This window comes from Ipomoea nil, unplaced genomic scaffold, assembly GCF_001879475.1.
Source record: "Ipomoea nil cultivar Tokyo-kokei standard unplaced genomic scaffold, Asagao_1.1 scaffold3162, whole genome shotgun sequence".
Classification (NCBI taxonomy): Eukaryota; Viridiplantae; Streptophyta; class Magnoliopsida; order Solanales; family Convolvulaceae; genus Ipomoea; species Ipomoea nil.
Genome location: NW_017619590.1, coordinates 675,598 through 695,611, shown reverse-complemented (window position 1 = coordinate 695,611; position 20,014 = coordinate 675,598). Strand labels below are relative to the sequence as shown.

The 20,014-nt window shown below is 36.4% G+C and overlaps 1 long non-coding RNA gene across 1 annotated transcript; it reads right to left on the bottom strand.

The window, feature by feature from the left end:
- Positions 1-8,011: 8,011 nt before the first annotated feature.
- LOC109167457 lies at positions 8,012-19,705 on the bottom strand. Its single transcript, XR_002051862.1, has 3 exons — positions 19,619-19,705; positions 16,023-16,024; positions 8,012-8,021 (listed from the first exon to the last, which is right to left on the bottom strand). It is a non-coding gene; the product is annotated as an uncharacterized LOC109167457 (long non-coding RNA).
- Positions 19,706-20,014: the final 309 nt, after the last annotated feature.

The following is a 20,014-nucleotide window of genomic DNA, read 5'->3' as shown; positions in this document are numbered from 1 at the left end:
TTAAAGAACTCCCCCTACGCTTACCACACCAAGGTAAGGGTGCAGCACACTAACTCATCAGTACAATAAATATTGACCCTAAAAACCAACAGCATGGCGCCAACAAGAAGTCAGTCTAGGACTCCCGAACCCTCCGCTCACAAATCTCTAGCTCAGAATCTACAAACTAGCCCAGGTCACTCAGGCACTAAGCGACGCAATCCTCCGCAACAACAACCGACCACCACCACCACCAAACGGAAACTCAGATGTCGCTCAGCAAGTTTCGAACCATCGCTCACCCACCTTCACAGGGGAAGAGGACCCCACACTCCTTGAAGAATGGATCCGAACCCTTGACAAAATCCTCGGGTTAGTGGAATGCCCGAAGGAAAGCCACGTAGAGATAACCTGATTCTACTTCAGACACGAGGCCGATCTTTGGTAAACCCACGAAGGACCCATTTATGAGCAACAACCGGAGGTTCAACTGGGAATTCCTAGATGCACGGCGACAAGAACGATTCCACCCCGAACCCCTAACAAAGCCTATACAGTGCTGCCGAATCCAACTTCTACAACGGGAAATTCAGGAACAAACCCAAAAGGAGGAGTAACAGAAGTGGGGGACCACTTGTAAAGAGGACGGGGAAATGCCAATTAAATGCAAGGAAGTGAAGTAGCACATAAACAACAGCTTTTCTTAATCTTTAGCATGAATTGTCGAAAAAGACTCGACATGACAAGAAAAGGCGACAGACGCGTCGAAAGTATCATACAACTAAAGCTTCCCTGCAATAAAGGTCTTACCTTGGAACAAGGACCTTGATGGTTTTAAGACACCGTAAGAAGTACATGTGACACACAAAATCGCCAAAACACCATGCGACGTCGAGGACAGCCAATCAAATGCATTCCAAGGAAGAGAAAGGCATCACTAAGCATTTGGTCACCAAAGGATTGCACAAGGAACGGGTGACAAGCCCAACCCCAAGAAAAAAAAAATAAAAAATAAAAAAATAAAAACTAAGAAGGCTTGTCATTAATCAAGTAAGGAAAGGACAAAGTTGGCTTATGACCGACTACCCGGTGAAGGTGACGAGACTGCTAATTGGAAACCGGACCTGACCTACTGGGTGGAAAGAACATGCGAGGGTCTTGACTCATCTAGAACTCGTACTTAAGGATCAACAAACACAGTACGATGAGTCATTCTATGTATTCAAGTCTCTTTTATTGTTCACGTGGGCATGGGGCTTGTCGGGACTTGAATCTGTGCATTTTTGGGATTTTTCCCGAAGGAATTCCCCCTTCCTAGTCACCTTCCCGCGGGTCCCCAACGGGACCTTGATGGGACCCTAGCGGGTCCTTTACGGGACCTTGACTGGACCTTGACGGGACCTTGACAAGAGCTTGGCAGGCGGACGACCGCCCACCTTGCGCCCACTGGTACAATGCGTTAATTTCTTAACTCCTCGTTTTATTGATTCATGGCGCACTTGTGTGCCTCGGTTGATGAACGCGAGTCTTGAGAAAGGAATCATGGGTTGTCCAAACATGGTGACCTCGGTAAAAGGCCTTGACCCGCGAAACACCGTCAGAAGAGCACAACCAATTGCATTACACAGGGAATTGTAGTTGGACTCTACGATGCAACCGACTAGGGATGATCGCCGAGAAGGATTGTGCAAACCAAGGAGGCGAGTTGGGAACTCGTGCTAAGGACTCACAAAGGCCTTAAAATCAAAACGCTAAGGATGGACCGGGACTTCCCCAAACCATGAATATCGTCAAGTAAATCAGAGGACTCCTTACAAGTTGTACGAAATCAAGAATGGCGTTGTCCGTGGTGCTAAGGAAAGAGTAAAAAGCACATTTGTGCCAAGGCCTCAAGGGTTATTAAGTACCAACGAGGAAATAAGATGACTCGTGAAGTCACCGAGATATTCCGCAACAAGATTAGGTAACCAACTACACTTCAAGAAGGAGAGGAGCATGCAAAGGCACCTTCATCATTAAAAGTAACACAAAAGGGCACAGCAAGCCGAACCCCAGGTAAGACATGAAGTCTTACTAAGAATTTCATTCACTAAAAAGGAGATGAAATTTAATAAGGAGAGAAAGTCAACCCAAAGTTTATTGACTCCCAAGAGACTTTGGGAAGAATTTGGGAAGTGCGCCCTAAAAGATTGTCTTGGTTGACCAAGCTTGGTCAAGACCTTGGGCGCATTAAAGAAGTAAGTGTTGAATCATCACGAGATTCATCACAAAAATTCCTTCAAAAGCGGTAAAAATGGATGAGACCTTAGCATGGGAAGAAAATATCAACGGAAATCTTAGAGCCAAGCAGAGCCAAAACTAAAGAAAAAGGGCCATCAGTTCATCTTGACGTCATAATCGGGCTTCAAACAGGAATAATCACTCAATGTCAAGAATCCTTAAAACCATCCTAGCCGAATTCCATCCCTTCCCTTTGACAATCGAACCCCGTCTTATTGCAAAACCCGTTATACCCTTCAAGCCTCAATCTTGATTCCCCATTTTAACGATTCCATACAAGGTAACAACCTCACCTTCTAAGTTGCAACTTTGAAAAACTATGATCCTAATCCCTAAATTCAACTTGTCCTCAAATTTGAAACCTGAACCGCCCACTCTCTTTATCCTTCTAACCCAATCGTTCCCAAAAACCCAGCATACATAGATATATAATTATATATTTTCTACGTAGAATACTTTCTCTACATAACCACCGTACTAGTTTTGACTCGTTATCCCTGTAATAATTTCTAAGCTTCGGGGACGAAGCTTCTCGTAAGGAGGGGAGAGTGTAACACCCCGTGTTACGGCCTCCAATCCCGGATTAATTATTTAATTAATTCCGTTAATAATAATTAAAAAGGATTTAATTTGGCTAGGATTCCCTTTGATTAATTAATGTGGTCTACCATGGATTGTGGACCCTTGCCTAAACTAGAGTTTTAAGCCTATTAGGAATAAAGAGGGAAAACCTTATACTAGTCATATTCTAATTAGGAATCCTAGACCTATATATCTATTGGGAAAAAATAAAGTAGGCCTTTATTATTCAGATTATGATTAGGATTCCTGATTCTATAAATAGGGGATTAGAAAGCAATTAGAACCCTTACCACCCATAGTTATATCACGCGAAAATATTCTCGTGAGATTCCCCACCACCAAGCCTAGGGAGATCAATCGGATGGGAAATCTTAAAGAAGAACCTTAATAGCCAAGGGAGGATTAATTAAGGCTAAGAGGTAACCCATGTCTCAACAAAACCTATTTTCCTTGCTATGATCTCCTTCTTTGGCTCCCTCTATATACTTGTGTCTTGATGGATTTCTTTATGATATTTGTGATATAATCTTGATTGATTGATGTGATGATTTTATGAGGGATCTTGATGATCTTGATATTGAAAAAGAGATTCTTGATATTTATGTGATGATTCTTGATAAATCTTGATGGTTCTTAATAATGAAAATAAAATATGATTTTGATGATTTGGGTGGGATTAGAGCCCTAGGTTGAATTGGGAATTGGTATTGTGATGTTCTTGATTTATATTTGGGTGGAAATTTGCATGTTCGGGTGTTGATCGTGTCTAGAAGTCCTGTTAGGATATGTTCAATATGATTCATGCTTTCGATCCATTAAATGCCTATGTGGTGTCGTTAATTGCGTTTAAAAGTGTCTAAGCATGGTTTCGGGTTCCACAAAGGATCCCGGGATGCGTATTTGATAAAAGAGTCAGTGGGGGATAGGTGGGGGTAGGGGTACCCGCCACCTAGCCGCTGCCCAAAGTGAGACCGCCAGGCACTCACTGCCCGGAAGTTGTCGCTGGCGGGCAGCCGGTGGGTGGCCCTCCACCGACCGGCTACCCACTGGTTTGTCACCCACCCGGGTCTTTGTCTTCCCCGTTTGATATTCCCCATTCCCAGTGGCGTCCCAACGGACCCCATTTATCGTGCTTGAGTCTAGTTTGATGTTTCGGGTGCCGTTCGTAGGATAAAAGAGTATACGAATTGCATGCTAGTCGAATCGGTAACCCGTTGGCCTAGGTGGAAGTCGTATGAACCCCTTAGGACTTTTCTTAGTCTGTGAATGATCACACGTAAGCTTATTTATATGCCTCCACCTTCCCAACATGCTATTATGTGCTATTATGTGCTATGTGATGCATGATTCCCCAATTTCGTTGCGATCAAATTGGCTATATGGGAAGTTGGATGGGTTGTGAACCATCCCAACTGTTAACCAGGCCGGTTGCGATCGTTCAGGTATATAAATATTATATAGGGCAGTGGTCCACTCTTTGGTTACTTATGAGCTACGGTTCATTCCCCTGGCTGTGGTCAGTGATTCACTTCTTGGGCTGCGGTCCACATGGGCCTCGGGTGCTATGACCCACCGACCTGGACGCGCCAGGTGGTGTGTAGGGCCAATAAGCCCGAGGAAGGTTGTAGTCCACCGACCTGAGTAATCAGGCGGTGTGTAGTGCTACGGCTGGCTGCGATCCACCGAGTGATGGGCCAGCGGTGTGTAGGGTCGTAGTCTCCGAGGATCATCGCCCACCGACTGAGTACCTCAGCGGTGTGTAGGGCTTGATCCGCTATGACCCACCGACTGTGCCCGTCAACGGTGTGTAGGATTGTAAGTCCCCCCATGTAAAGTGTATCACAGTCCACCGACTGAGCGCGTCAGCGGTGTGTAGGACTATGATCTGCCGCTGAGTTCGTCAGCGGTCTATAGGGTTGCTGTAACACCCCAGATTTTCAAGACATTTTAAGCTTATATAATAAAGGTAATATCTCATTACATCCCAAAGTATATCATAAGTGTACGGGGTGCTATGCCACACCTGGGCTAGAGAACCCAGGTGCACAGGCTGTCTAACTAATATCCATTGAAACACAATGCATAATATGGCACGCAGGACGAAAGGGAAACTACTCTACTTCTACGCTCCAGTTCTAGCGCGCTCCAGTGCTCTAGTCCTCTGTGCCTGAAAGCCAAATATATCTGTTCAGCGAGAGATGCTGGTAACCCACTCCAACGCGTTGAAATACAATACATATAGAGATATATACAGATATACGAAAAACCATTATAAGCATGAAGATATATCCTACGAACTCTAGCTTTTAAAACCGGGAATGACTCGACAGATAAGGCTAGACACGAGCAACAGTTATAACGAGCATAAGCAGTTCACAACAAATAAGGCAGATAAGGCAAAGCATAAACAATAATCATAACCCAACATGAACAATCCCCAATGAAAATCCCTTAGTCACATCCCCCAAGACACTCATAATCACAACTCATCCATATCACAACACATAACACACTTTGTTGGCGCCACAGGACCAATCGCATGCCCATACATGAGGGTCAGCGCATATAGCTCTGACACGGCCCCGCAGCACCATGCCCGTATCGCAACACGGGGAGGTCGATCGCAACCGACCGATGAACCGCAGCTCATCATAATGTTTGATCGCAAACAAAACAGTGGACCGCAGCCCAAGAGAGTGTCATCTGACCGCAGCGAGGATAAAGGACGAACCGCAGCTCGTATAGAAACGTTTGATCGCAACCAAACGGTGGACCTCAGCCCAAGAGAATGTCATCTGACCGCAGCCAGGAATACCAATCTGACCGCAGCCAGCTTCTGAACCGCAGCTCAGGATAACAAATCCGATCGCAACCGAATTGGGGTAGCACACACACATAACACATAGCAAGCACATGCAACCCACATTACACATTAGGAAGGGGGAGAAAACGTATAACAAAACCTATGCGTGATCCATCGCATACTGAGAATAGTCCTAAGGGATTCATGCTTCTACCACCTAGGTCAACGGGATACGAATTCAACTAGCATGCAATATAATAGACTCATAAACCTACGAACGGTACCTGAAACATCAAACTAGACATAGGCACGATAAACGGGGTCCGTTGGGACACCACGGGGATCGGGGAAACATCAAACGGGGAAGCCGGGAGCCCGAGGTAGTGTAATTTCCAGCGGGTAGCCGGTGGGTGGGGGTCCACCCGCCGGCTGCCACTGTTCCGGGCAGCGGGTGCCCGGCGGGCAGCTGCCCGCCCGCCGGCTGCCCGCTGCCGGAGCTGCCCGAGAATGCCACGGGTAGGTGGCGGGTCCCCTACCCCCACCTACCCCCCACTGACTCTTTTCATCACTTTTCGCCCCGGGAACCGTTGTGGAACCCGAAACCATACTTAGACACTTTACAACGCAATTAACGACAACACGTAGATAATTAACGAATCGAATACAAGAAACGAACGGCACATAACCTATCATGCTTTTCTAAATATAATCAACACCCAAACATGCGATTTCCCCACCCGATAATCTAAGAATAAGATCATACGATACAACCTACGGTTCTAATCACTTTTATATCAACAAGAATACGGTTCGTCTTCTAATTGCAAGATTCGGTAAGAATAACACATAAACATCAAGAGCATCACACAATTATCAAGAACAACACATAATCATCAAGAACTCCATATAATCATCAAGAATCTCCCAATATCAAGATTATCAAGATCCCCCATGAGATCATCATATCACATCAATTACCAATAATAATCATCATAACTCGCCAATATGCAATAATATGGGGAAACCCTAAGGGGGAATTATAACTATGAAAATAGGTTTGTTGAGACATGGGTTACCTCTTAGCCTTAATTAGTTCCTTGGCTATGAAGGGTCTTTCTTTAAGCTTTCTTGCTTTCTTCTAAGGGAATTCTTGGAGCTCTCTTGGGGAGGTGGGGCGTTTAGGCGTGTGGGAAGTTCTAGGTGTCTCCTAAGTCCCTTATTTATATATTTAGGAGTCCTAATTAGGAACTAATACTATAGGCTTGCTAATTCTATTTCTCTCGGAACTAAGGATTGGGTTTAGGGGTTGGGTTTATATATGAGGGCCCATGGACTATGGTGGGCCTTTTTCCCTAATTGATCATTATGATTTATTCCTTCTCTTGGGTTTATTGATTGATTAATTAAATGGTTTTAGGGGCCGTAACACGGGGTGTTACAGTTGCTTGCGATTAGCTCCCTTCATTCTGCGGTATGAGATAGGGTGCTACGGGGCCGTGTTAGTGCTATATGCACTAACCCTCATGTTCGGGGCATGTGATTGGTCCCGTGGCGCCACCACAGTGTGATTGTGTGTCACAAATGATGATTGGATGATGATATGATTGATCTGAAAGTAACCTGTGACCTTAGTTGCGTATTCTTTATGATGGTTGTTTCTACTTAATTGTTATCATTGATTATTGTGTTTGCCCCTATTTGCTGAGTCTATTCCTGGTTTTAAAGCTAGAGTCTCTTAAGTATATATCTGCCTGCTTCAAAATGGTTTTCATATATATATATATATATATATATATATATATATATATATATATATATATATATATATATATATATATATATATATATATATATATATATATATATATCTATATTGTATTTCAACGCGTTAGAGTGGGTTACCAGCATCAATCGCTGAGCAGATATATTTGGCTTTCAGGCACAGATGAGTAGACCCCGGAGTGCGCTAGAGATCCGAAGCGTAGATTAGTTAGTTTCCCTTTCGGCCTGCGTGCCATGATTATGTATTGCATTGAGGATAGTTAGTTAGTTAGCCTGTGCATCTGGGTTCTCCAGCTCAGATGTGGCATAGCACCCCGCACTCTTATGTTTGATTTTTGGATTTAATGAGAATTCACCTTTATTATATAAGCTTTAAAAGTTTTAAAATTTCGGGGTGTTACACTTGTTCTGATATTTCTCCTTCCTTTGGTCTCTGTAAAAAGATATAATACTCAGGTCGAGTGTGGCCTTTTGTTCGACATACAGCAGTGACAAATGGGTGTATATTGTCTGATTTTAGCAAATTTAGCTTTGAACTTTGAATACTGAGATTGAAATGCCACTCTGCCAAAATCAGTTTCTGCATGTGTCTTCCCTTTTTCCTTTATCTGGACTGACCTGGATGACTGTCCTATTTCATACCTGCGAGCTGATGTATCAATTGATGTACCCTCTTTGACAAACGCAGGAATAGTTTTCGAAGATTCTCCTCGTTTATAACCAAGACCCTTTTTGTCATTTTGATTTCGTCCAGAATCCAGAATTTTGTCTAGAGTTGATGTGGTGTCCATCATCTTTATGTTTTTCTTCAAATCCTCCAACTCTTTTATCAGTTTTCGTTCTCGAGATCTTATCTGAGTTATAAGATCTTCTTTTGTGACAAGTGTTGTGTTCAGTTTCTTCAGAAAATCATCCCGTTGTTTTAGATCTTCATTCAGATTTTTATTAACTTTCACCAGTTGCTCCCAGCTTGCAACAAGTTTAGCAAATTCCATCTCAAGTTGGGTATGCCTCTCTTCAAAGTCAACTGTCAAAATATACGACTCTTCATCAGATTCTTTTCCTTCGGACTGGTTTTCTATAGCTGAAAAGAAAGCCACAAAGTTTCTCACGTTGTCATCTGACTGACCATTAGATGCTTCTTCCTCATCATCACTTAGTGTAGCCACAATCATAGCCTCTTTCCTTTTGAGATAAGTTGCACATTCAGCCAGTATGTGTCCAAATCCTTCACACTCTCGGCACTGCACTGACCGGTTGAGGGACCTGCCTGTGTCAGTTGAACTGCTTCGGGGTTGTCTTGGTCGACCAGTTTGAGACTGATAGTTCTGTGTGAAAGAGGGTGTGTCTGTTTTCTGATACGAGGAGTTACTACCTTTGTATTGTGTCTTGTTAGATTGTCCTTGACTCCGTTTATTAAATTCTTTCAAGATCTTCTTAAAGTTCTTGGTTAGTAGGGCCAAAGCTTCATCATCTATGTCATCTGTGTCTGATGAGCAACAAACGCCACTGACTTGCCTTTTCTGTTGACAGCAAGATCATCATCAGTCAACACTTCAAGTTCATATGTGTGTAAGCTTCCCATAAGCTCTCCCACACTCTTTTTTTTCCCAGCCTGTGTGTTCCTGAATTGCGGTTACTTTCATTCGAATCGTTTTAGCAAAGATCGAAGGATCTTTTTGACTACTCTTTCATCAGTGAATGGTTCGCCGAGTATTAAGGCTCTGTTCATCAGATTCTGAACACGACTGTGAAAGACAGAGATTGTTTCCTCTTCGTTCATTCTAAGAGCTTCAAACTCAGGCAGGACCATTTGAAGCTTTGATTGCTTGACATCACTTGTACCCTCATGCCTGGTTTCAAGAATTTTCCATACTCGTTTTGCTTCCTTTACCCAGTGACTAAGGTAAACATAGATTCGTGCAAAGATCCTACAATAGAGTTCAGTGCTTTATTGTTCAGGTCAGAGGCCGTCATCTCATTTTCCGTCCACGTCTCAATAGGTTTTGTCGTAGTGGTTCCATCAGGGTTCTGAATAGTTGGATGGCTCCATCCAGAGAGAATAGTACGATAAACCCTGGTACCTTGTGCCTGGAGATAGATCTCCATACGAGCTTTCCAGAATGAATAGTTGTGACCATCCAATTCTGGTGGTTTCATGCTTGCATCCATCCTGAATAAAAACAACTAGCCAAAAACACACAAGCAGGCAGACTACCAACCAGAGATACTTCCAATAAAAAGAGAGCAATGCAAAAGCAACAACTTCCCGTACGGATCAAGTCACTATGTAGACTTAAAAGCTCTGATACCACATGTAATTTTGCATTTTCTCAATTTAAAGATATTAATTAAACGACTTATGAATTAGTTTGACAGATTCAGCGATGATATCAGTCAGATAGTTGAAACACTAATTCGCTTGCAGAAAGGATAAAGTAATGCAGTCAGCGAAAAGATTAACACACAAGATGTTTACCCAGTTCGATACAGTGTGTATCTACATCTGGGGGATGATCACATAGGCGTCCAATCCACTAACAGATAATCCAATGTACAAAGGTAGAGAACAATAATATTACCCAAGTGCCCCACACAAGGTACTTACCCAGTCTACACTGATTTAGTGGATTGTTGAAGATGGAGAGCCGAGCATACAGAAGTCCAATGAAATCCCTTCACTTGGAGAGCTAACTCTGATGCAGTCCACTTCAATGATGCAGTCCAATGTTATTCCCACAACTGTGTGATCTTTGTGTCCTTTTCGTTTAAGCAACGATATCTCTTCTCAAGTTCTTCATCATAATCAACAAGAACAAATTGTCTTGAGAAGAGTCATGATAATCAAAGATGTGATCTCTTGGTATATCCCGGAGTGTTTCTTTCTTCTGAAAAGCGTAACCCTAATTCTTGATCGAATAAGAGTACTTATAGTTCCATAATAAGAACACTCTCCTTAGATATCTCTGATTGTAGATGGTAGGACAATATAAGAAGAATGTAATCTTAAAGATCCGGTCCATACCTTTCCAAAATAGATACGCTGATCTTCTTTCCAAAACTGACTTCTTAATCCGCGTTCTGCAAAAAGGAAACATCTTCGTAAAACAGATCTTCAGTGTCAGTCCCTCTATTGCTGTATCTGATCAATCAGTCCTCTGTAGAACAAACTGACACCAAGCTAACCCTATCTTAGTTTTCCATAATAATATTGCCAATTATATGTTGGGGGTTTTTTGAGCAATTAAAATATTAACAGCTTCGTCCTCGCATGAAACACGGGATTAGCACAAAGATATGTCGCACCAAGATTATCACACCACAAGCGCGGCGTAGCACCAGAAAGAAAACCAATCTCTCGTAACAATGACACAAGTAACCTCCGCCCGAAACATCTGCAAGGGCCTTGTACTCAGCGTCAATAGTTGTGACAGACCCACGACACCAAATTCAAACCACAATACACTGCAAAACCATGGGCAGACTTCCTATCAACAGAACAACCAGCCTAGTCCGAATCTGAGAAGGCATGAAGATCAGTAGATGAAGAAGCAACCAACCATAGCCCAAAGTCTATCGTAGCCTTGAAATAACGCAAGACACGCTTCAGAAGCTCCCAATGACCAATTGTAGGAGAGTGCGTGCATGAACTGACAGAGACGATTTACCGCATAAGATAAATCTGGTTGGGTAATAGTAAGATACTGCAAGGCACCTACTAGACTGCGATACTGAGTAGGATTTTCATACAGCTCATCAGAAGACTCAGCCCGAGAAACCGAGGCCGGAGTAGCAAGCGGTTTACAATTAGACATGCCAGCCTGCTTCAGAATGTCTCCCATGTACCTGCGTTGAGAAAGAACCACCCCCCGTCAACAAGAACAGTCTCGATACCAAGAAAAGACCGAGGATACCCCAAGTCACGGATCTTAAACGAAGACAAGAGCCGACCAAGCAAAGTATCCAGTATAATAATATCATTACTCATCAAAATTATTTCATCAACATAAACAAATAAAAACACCATGGAGTCCCCGACCGACTCCACCGAATAGTAAAACAATGAAACATCAGTTTTAGAAGACTAGAAACCCACAAAAATAAGAAAGTCATGCAACCGTTTGAACCAATCTACTAATCTTCCCGACAACGGCGCAAAAAATTTGATGCTAGTGGTTATAACACCAAATAATAAGTTAAAATTTTAAAAGTCTATTCAAGACCAACCCTTTTAGACTTTTACCTCCCCGGGACAAACATGATCAAAATATGAATGAATATCATAAGCATTGTCTTTTGTCAAGATAATTTGTGTAGCTAAAAGAATAAAAAACAATTGGATTTCACGTATATATATTTTATAACTTATAAGATAATATGATTAATATATGGTCATGAATATATTTTCTATTTTCGAATGAAAAACTTGGCGTGATGGGAGCCGGACGGAAGCGAGGCAAGGTGAACGGAGGTTAGCCGGACGGCGAGGCGTGGCGAACAGAGGCGAGGCACCCAGACGGAGGAGGTTTTTTTTTTTGTTTTTTTTTTTTTTTGTCGTGAATGAAAGCATCATATTTGAATTGCGATTTGGGGATTTTTTTAGTGATTTTCCGCGGCACCCTCAGGGGTGGGAGCCGCAGAATGTTATATTATTATTATAATGTATAACTTCCGCGGCACCCTGTCAGGGAGGGGTGCCGCAGAAAGTTTTATTATTATAATAATTATAATAATAATAATAATAATAATAATAATAATAATAATAATAATAATAAAAATAATAATAATAATAATAATAAAAAACGTTTCGCATCACGCTAACCAAGAGGGTGTCGCGGAACGTTTTGTTATTATTAATTACACTACAAGAAATTTCACATTTAGTGACAACAGAAGTTGTCACCGAAACTATCCATTTTGGTCACTATTGAAATTAGTGACCAATTTTTGAAGTCGTCACCTGTCGTCACTATATCCTCCGTCACTATTGTAGTAGTGACGAGTTTTGAAAAGTTGTCACAATTACTCACTATTTTTGTGACAATGTTTGCTTACACTAAAAGTAGTATTTGAGTGATAACGATAGTTGTCACAATAAATGTATAATTTGAGACCAAATATGTTATTACAAAAAATTGATCTAGTGACAAGTAAAATCGGTGCAATTAATTATTTTATTGTGACAACACTTTAGTCACAATCGTTATACTTATTTGTGAGAATTGTTCTTGACGCAAAAATCATTATCAGTGACCAAAAAAGTGGTATCAATAATTACTTTGTTGTGACCATTACTTGGTCACAATTCCTTTTCGAAATAATACTAGCCAAATACACAAAATATAAAATTATTTATTTCAAAATTTTGTCATAATTAAATGTTTTAATTTAATTATTATTTGAAATAAAATGATTCATTCAACAAATGTTACTCGTCAAATTAAAAAATATATATATAAAAAGACAACATTGTCTAACAAATATACTTTGTAAGAAATACAACTGAATTCAAATAAAAGCGTTTTAAAATAAAATGTCTTGATTATTCTTCACTTCAGGTGGTTGATAGAGATGCATTGCGTAGCATATTTTGAAGCCCTTGATTGCTTGCTAAGTGAGCAAAATTTCTCTAAAGCTGCTTGTGCGATTTCTTTAAATTTTGTAACTTCTTCTTCTAAATTCTTTTCACGCTTCTTTAATTTGGAACTCGCTTCTATTTCTGCTTGAAGAAGAATCTTCTCCTGGACTTTTGAAGTTATCCCCTTAAAACCTAAACCACGTGCATAGCTTGACTTTCTTTTTAATATCAAATCAAAATGCTAAACAAGTGGTAGAGGTGCAGCTGAAATCTCTTCTTTATTCTTCTTTCCCTCTTCTTGAAATTTATTCTGCAATTAAGATAAATATTAATATTGAGTAAATTAATTTAAGGAAGGTCACAACAGGAAATATATATACTTTTATTATAAATATAAATGTAAAATACAGTAGTTAACATATATATATATATATATATATATATATATATATATATATATATATATATATTAATTATGTACTTTGTTTTTGTACGGCACTTATATTTATATATATTATATTTTGTTTTATTTTTTTTTTATTTTTATCTTTTGTATAAAAGAGGTAATAAATTTACAAGGAAATTATATATATATATATATATATATATATATATATATATATATATATAAATATAAATACGATAATAATAAAATGTTTTTTTATATACAAAATACATACGAAAGTATATATGTGTGTAAGTACAGAACATATAATAAAACATTACACTCATTCTTTTTAGCATAATACATGTTCAATACTAAAAAATTATATATTTCAACTATTATGAATATAATTTATCTAGATATGATTCATACAACAAAATCAACTAACCAAAATCTCATATTTATGAATTTTTGACTAATACATCATACCAAAATTTTGAGATAACACTTGGTCATTTCATAAAATAATTCATTTGATTCATAAATTTTAACCAAACAAAAATTCATTTAACAATAAAAAAAAAAAAAAAAAAACACAGATGGGCAAAGTAAGATAAAGGACAATCACTTACTTGAAACAAATTCTTCCAAAATCTTTTTAATCTTTTAATTCTCTAAGTTCTCCTCCTTAGGCCTGTGTAGTTTGTTTCAACTCTTGAGAAGAATAGGAGAAGAATTTCTTTTCTTTTCTTTTTTTTTTTTAGAATTTCATAAATGAAGAGATGGGAAGAAGAGAGGATTTTTTTTTTTCTTTTGTTAGTAGAATCGGCCAAGGTAGGAAAAAATGTAAAAGAGAATATCTATATTGATCATCATCCAACCCTAGTCAACTTAATAATTAATGGAAAGAATAATTTTAACCAATTACCTAAAGATTTCTATAATATAAAAGCATACAATATATATCTATTAAGGTAATTACAACTAAAATATATATTTTTTTATTTAACAACACACTTACACACGTATATATTAGGTAATTATGTGTGTGTGGCGTGTAGTATCTATATAATTACTACACGTCACACACACATAATTACCTATATATATATATATATATATATATATATATATATATATATATATATATATATATATATTACTTACATACAAATAATATATGTAATACACATATAATACATAAGTATATAAAATGTACATATATAATTATATGACCCAAAATGATATGTACACACTTTATATTAAAATAATTATTTTGTATTTCAAAATATTACCCACATATTTATATTCAAACATTATAATTATACATACTTTATTCTGTATTTATTTATAACAATAATAATAGGTTAAGGATAATGTGATTTTAATTTTTTTTAAGGCTTGAGTATAAAAGAAATGAATGATCAATCGGAAAAAGAAGAATTTAGAAGGGCTAAAAAAATCTGGTTTCACATTTATCATTCAAGGTTCTAATTTGGAAGATATATAATAATGATGTTATGGTATTGGATAGGCCTGATTTGGATGCTGCAACTATTGAAGTAAGCTCATCAAATGTTCATTCCATGAGCATTGAAGAAGATGAAATTGATAGTGATGGAGATGCTTTAATTTTATTAATGATGATGATGAGATTCCAACATCCGAAGATGAGGAAGGTGGTGATGATGATGATGATAATTGAGTACTATATGAATTTGTATTTATAACTTTTGAATTCTTTACTTTTTATATTTTGAGTTTAAAGTTTTTTTAAAAAAATATTTTGAGTTTGAATGGTTAATTTTAATAAATCTTTTTGAAATATATTGTTGGTACTAAACATATACATGTATATTTTTTTTTTAAAAAAAATTAATATGAAAAATTAGTAAAATAAGTAATAGTGAACTTATCTGTCACATATGATTATAAAATGTATTTTTACAATTACATTTATTTCACACAATATCCATCTTTTTAACTATAGTGGTGAAGTCATTCTAACAATTAATTACTCGTCACAATTATAATAAACTAGTGACAAAAAAAGAAATCAACACAATTATTGTCACAATTCAATAATTTTTGTTATGGAATTATAGATCATCACAAATATTTGTAACAATTTCATCACAAAAAATGACAATATTAGTGACAACAATATTTCTTCTCACAATTGTTTGTCATTTCTAATGGTACAAATCAATTGTATTTTTATTGACAAAAAACGTTGTCACGAATATTATCAACAATAGTGACCAACAATTATTTGTCACAAAAAGTACAAAAATTTGTGTCAACATTGTTTTGGGAGTTGCTAGGCCCTGGTCTCTCTGAGTTGGGTCATTTTGATTACTGAAATTTGTGAATGAAAAGGGATATGAACTTTGATCTTTTATATTTATGTATTATGAGAGGATTTTCTGCAACTCAAATTTTTACCCAGGTTTTTTTAAAAGAAATAGGACAGCTTATTTTATTATTAATTGAACTAGAAATAAAAAACAAAACAACATAAAAACATATAGATGCATTAGGCTAGGCTATTCCAATATAATGCATCAATTTCAATAACAAACAAAAGCACTTGCATTAAGAGTAGTTATGAACACTGAGAAGTTTGCAGAAACGACTTAAGAATTTTGTTGGGAAGTGCTAGGCCCTTGATAGCTTTGCCCTGAAAACACATCTGCTGGAGCAACAACTGAAGGAGGAGCCAGAGTTGGGAAATCTCTTACCAATCTCATAACACTTTCAGCGATATTCGTGTTTAAATCTACGGAACTCAGATAATCAAATATCTGTTCTCCGCGAAAAATCTGATGCATCACTGCATTCATTTCCTTCTCCCTGTTCTCTTGCTTCAATTTTAGAAGTTGAGTACCAAACTTTTCAAGCCTTTGTGCAACAAAGCTGTCCTGGCTCATCATTTGACGTGTTTGTTGCACGTCCGGCAACTGCATGAACCTAGCAATCAGCTCTTGAACCCTTTCAACAGTAGGCCATATCACTGGCCCCTGCTCAAACGAGCTATACATTATCATGGCAGTATCCGCACTGCAAAGAATGGTGAGCTCATTAAGCTTTTTGATCACCCCTTTCTTTCTGTTTTGGTAGGATGCTTTTCTTTTCAATTGATTCACAATATATGCCAATCTTAATCTCCTTATTGCCATGATATATATAGATTGATTGGAAATGAGAAAAGAAGAAGAAGCTATTATAAGTGCTCAAGATCGATTTGTGATTTTTTATTCTTTATTGATCTTGTGTATGTGGGTGATTATACATGCTGAGATGATATGGTATTTATACGGCCACATATATGAGCAAAACTCGATAAATATTTGACTAATGAATGAATTGTATTCTTTTTACAGTAATTTTATACCCTGCCACGAATATTTTTTCCTAATATACATTATATAACTTATTATGGTTATTTTATTGAATTTTTACTTTTTAATGATTAGGAGATCGAGTTCTATATTAAGAGTGATGCATGCTATGTTCTCATTTTAAATTTACTCCTTAATATTATCATCTTGACGTGTAATTACTTATTTTCAATTTTTTTATACTTGGTTATTATTAAATGTATTCCTTTTATGACATGTGGTAGCTACACTACTGGAAATTCTGAAATTTCTGACTACCTGATAGTGATCTTAAATCAAGTTGAAAGTCTTGTTCCGACCACTTTTGGTATCCGGAAAAACCTTTGTTGCTATTTCTGACCACTTTTTGGACTTTTTGGTATCAACTTAATTTAAGATCATTTTCAGGTGGTCGGAAATTTCAGAATTTCCAGTAGTGCTAGGTCAATTCTTGACAAATAATAAATATAAATATTTTAATGCAATATTTGGATTTAAACATTAGAATATAAATTTGGAAGCTAAAAAAAAACATATTTATTTCTTTGATTAATTTCTTATGAGGTTGGGCGATTCATGGGAAACAATGAAAATAAGGAATATCCCTTTATGTTATTATCTTCTTACTAATAGTAGAATAGAATATCACACAAAGGGATATATTGAATTGTAATTGCCTAAAATTATTATTTTTTAAAATTGTTGCTATTAGGTCAAATTTGTTTGTCTTTAGTTATATTCATTGCTTTTTGAATGAGTTTTCCATATTAAACAGAAAAAAAAAGAAAGATAATTACTCTACAAAATATAATTGCCTTTTCAGTTTAATTGTGTAATTATATTGTTTTATTTTTTTTGTTGTATAAGTTAATTTGAAAATGTTATAAGAGATATGAAGAAAATTGGATATGTTTTTAACAGATAATTTAGATTATATTTTTTTTACAGTAATTTTACACCTTGTTACCAAAATTTTATATAATATTATTTATATTATTTATTATTGTTATTTTATTGATTGTATTTTCTATTTAATTATAAAGTGATTTCTTTACTTACCGTTATCCAATAATCCCTCTTTAATATACTTCATAATATTAACATCTTTACGTTACACAACTTTATTAGTCTTTTTCTTTATTAGTCTTTTTTCGGTAGTTGGTAATTTAGTGTATTCCATTCATAGCATGTCATAGGTAACCCAATTCATGAAAAAATTAATGCTTAGGCACATGTAAGTTTTGTTAGTGGAAGAATGTGCATGGAGATAGGTGAGATGAAAACTTGTAAGCTTATTTATAATTTTATATATTTTAATTTAAAAATTCTTTACGATATTATTTCCGGGTATTAACATCGACAAATCTACAAATATAATAAGAGTCACTAAAGTTAGGCCCTTAAAGGGAGCAAATTAAAAAAATATTGGTGTCATTGTTGGTTGAAATGAATGGTTCATATTATTTGATTTTAGTATTTTTTTAATGATTTTCCTTATTTAACATCTATTATATTATTTTCTTGTCTTAAATAACACATTCTGTTAGTACGAACTTAAGAAACGGAATATTCCGTTAACTATTTGTTATTATATAACATACTCATTAATTTCTATAACAAATTAAAGGTCTTAGGTTAAAACTTCTATCACAATCATAATTAGCATAATTGTTAAACATATACTACGGATTAGTCGAGATTTTTCACAAATTTTAGGAACAATAACTCTTATTTTCATATTTCCAATTCCTTACCTTCATTTGAAATCTAACTTTTTAAAAAAATGTTTCTTGATATTTTGCGTCTCGAATTATATTTCCATGAAAGACATGTTTGTTAAAGTTGAAAAACGAATGTTTTCCGAATTTAACTTATTGGCGGTATCTATATAAACCTACCTATAAATAAACATGGAACATACTATTTGGAAGCGATTCATAATGAAACCCTTAGGAATTCATTTTTGTTCTTTCATCCCAAGTATGGTAAGTGATCTTGAAGTATCAGCTAATGGAGGTAGAACGATATTCAATAACTCCCCCATATTTTTTCCTTTTCAAAATTTTACAAATAAGAAGTTTTTGATCCAATTTTTATATTCTATTCAAAATATTACCATATATATATATATATATATATATATATATATATATATATATATATATATAACACAAAATTTCTCCCCTGATTCTTTCTAGTTGAGCCTCTCGGTCTGTCATTATACCTCGCGAAGAAGAAAGAATTACAACTCCCATCCCACAAAAATTTCAGGGATTTGTTGATAGTTAGAATAGATTGGTAAACCGGGTCGACTGATCCATTTTAAATTGAAAATATTTCTATAGGGTGTTTTTATATTCCTTCTATGTCGCAGGGTTAAAATAATTTTTTTTTGTTTTTTTTTTCTCGATGCTTTCTCACCTTTTCAATAAAATCTTCTCGTAAAAGTTTTCCTACAATATTTATGGTAATATTGGTGGATGTTATTCGAGTCACTCTATTTCGATCCATATTAGCATTTCGTATAGAAGTGATTATCTTAGTAATAGTGTCCCTTACCATGATGAACTATAATTATTTTGGCAAAAAAATTGGATACTATTAACGTGTTTTTTTTTTTTTTTTTACTTATTTGTCTATGAATTCTATTTTTCAAGAAAGTTATATGCCTGAGACACATTCTATTCAATTTTGAATCTCTTTATTTCAAATACTCCCCTAGAAACATATCACAATTTACTTTTCTAATACCTTTCTTTCAAATACTCCACTAGAAACATATCACGATTTCCTTTTATAATACTTTGGAAGCTAATGAAACTATTTTAGTAAAATTGAATTGTCTCAACTCTCCGGCGATTACACCAAAAATTCTAGTTCCTTTTGGATTTCCTTCTTTATCAATAACAAATGCGGCATTGTCATCATATCGTATTATCATTCGTCTGTCACGTTTGAGTTCTTTACAGGTATACACAATTACCGCTCTGACTACTTCAGATCATTCTAGAGGCATATTAGGTACTGCTTCTTTGATAACAACAACAACAATATCACCAATATGAGCATATCGACGATTTCTAGCTCCAATGATTCGAATACACATCAATTCTCGAGCCCTGCTGTTATCCGCTACATTTAAATGGGTCTGAGGTTGAATCATATCATGTTTTTACTCTGTTTTTCACAATGCAAAGGGCTCAATGCAAAAGGATATGAACATTGATTTTTTATATTTATGTATT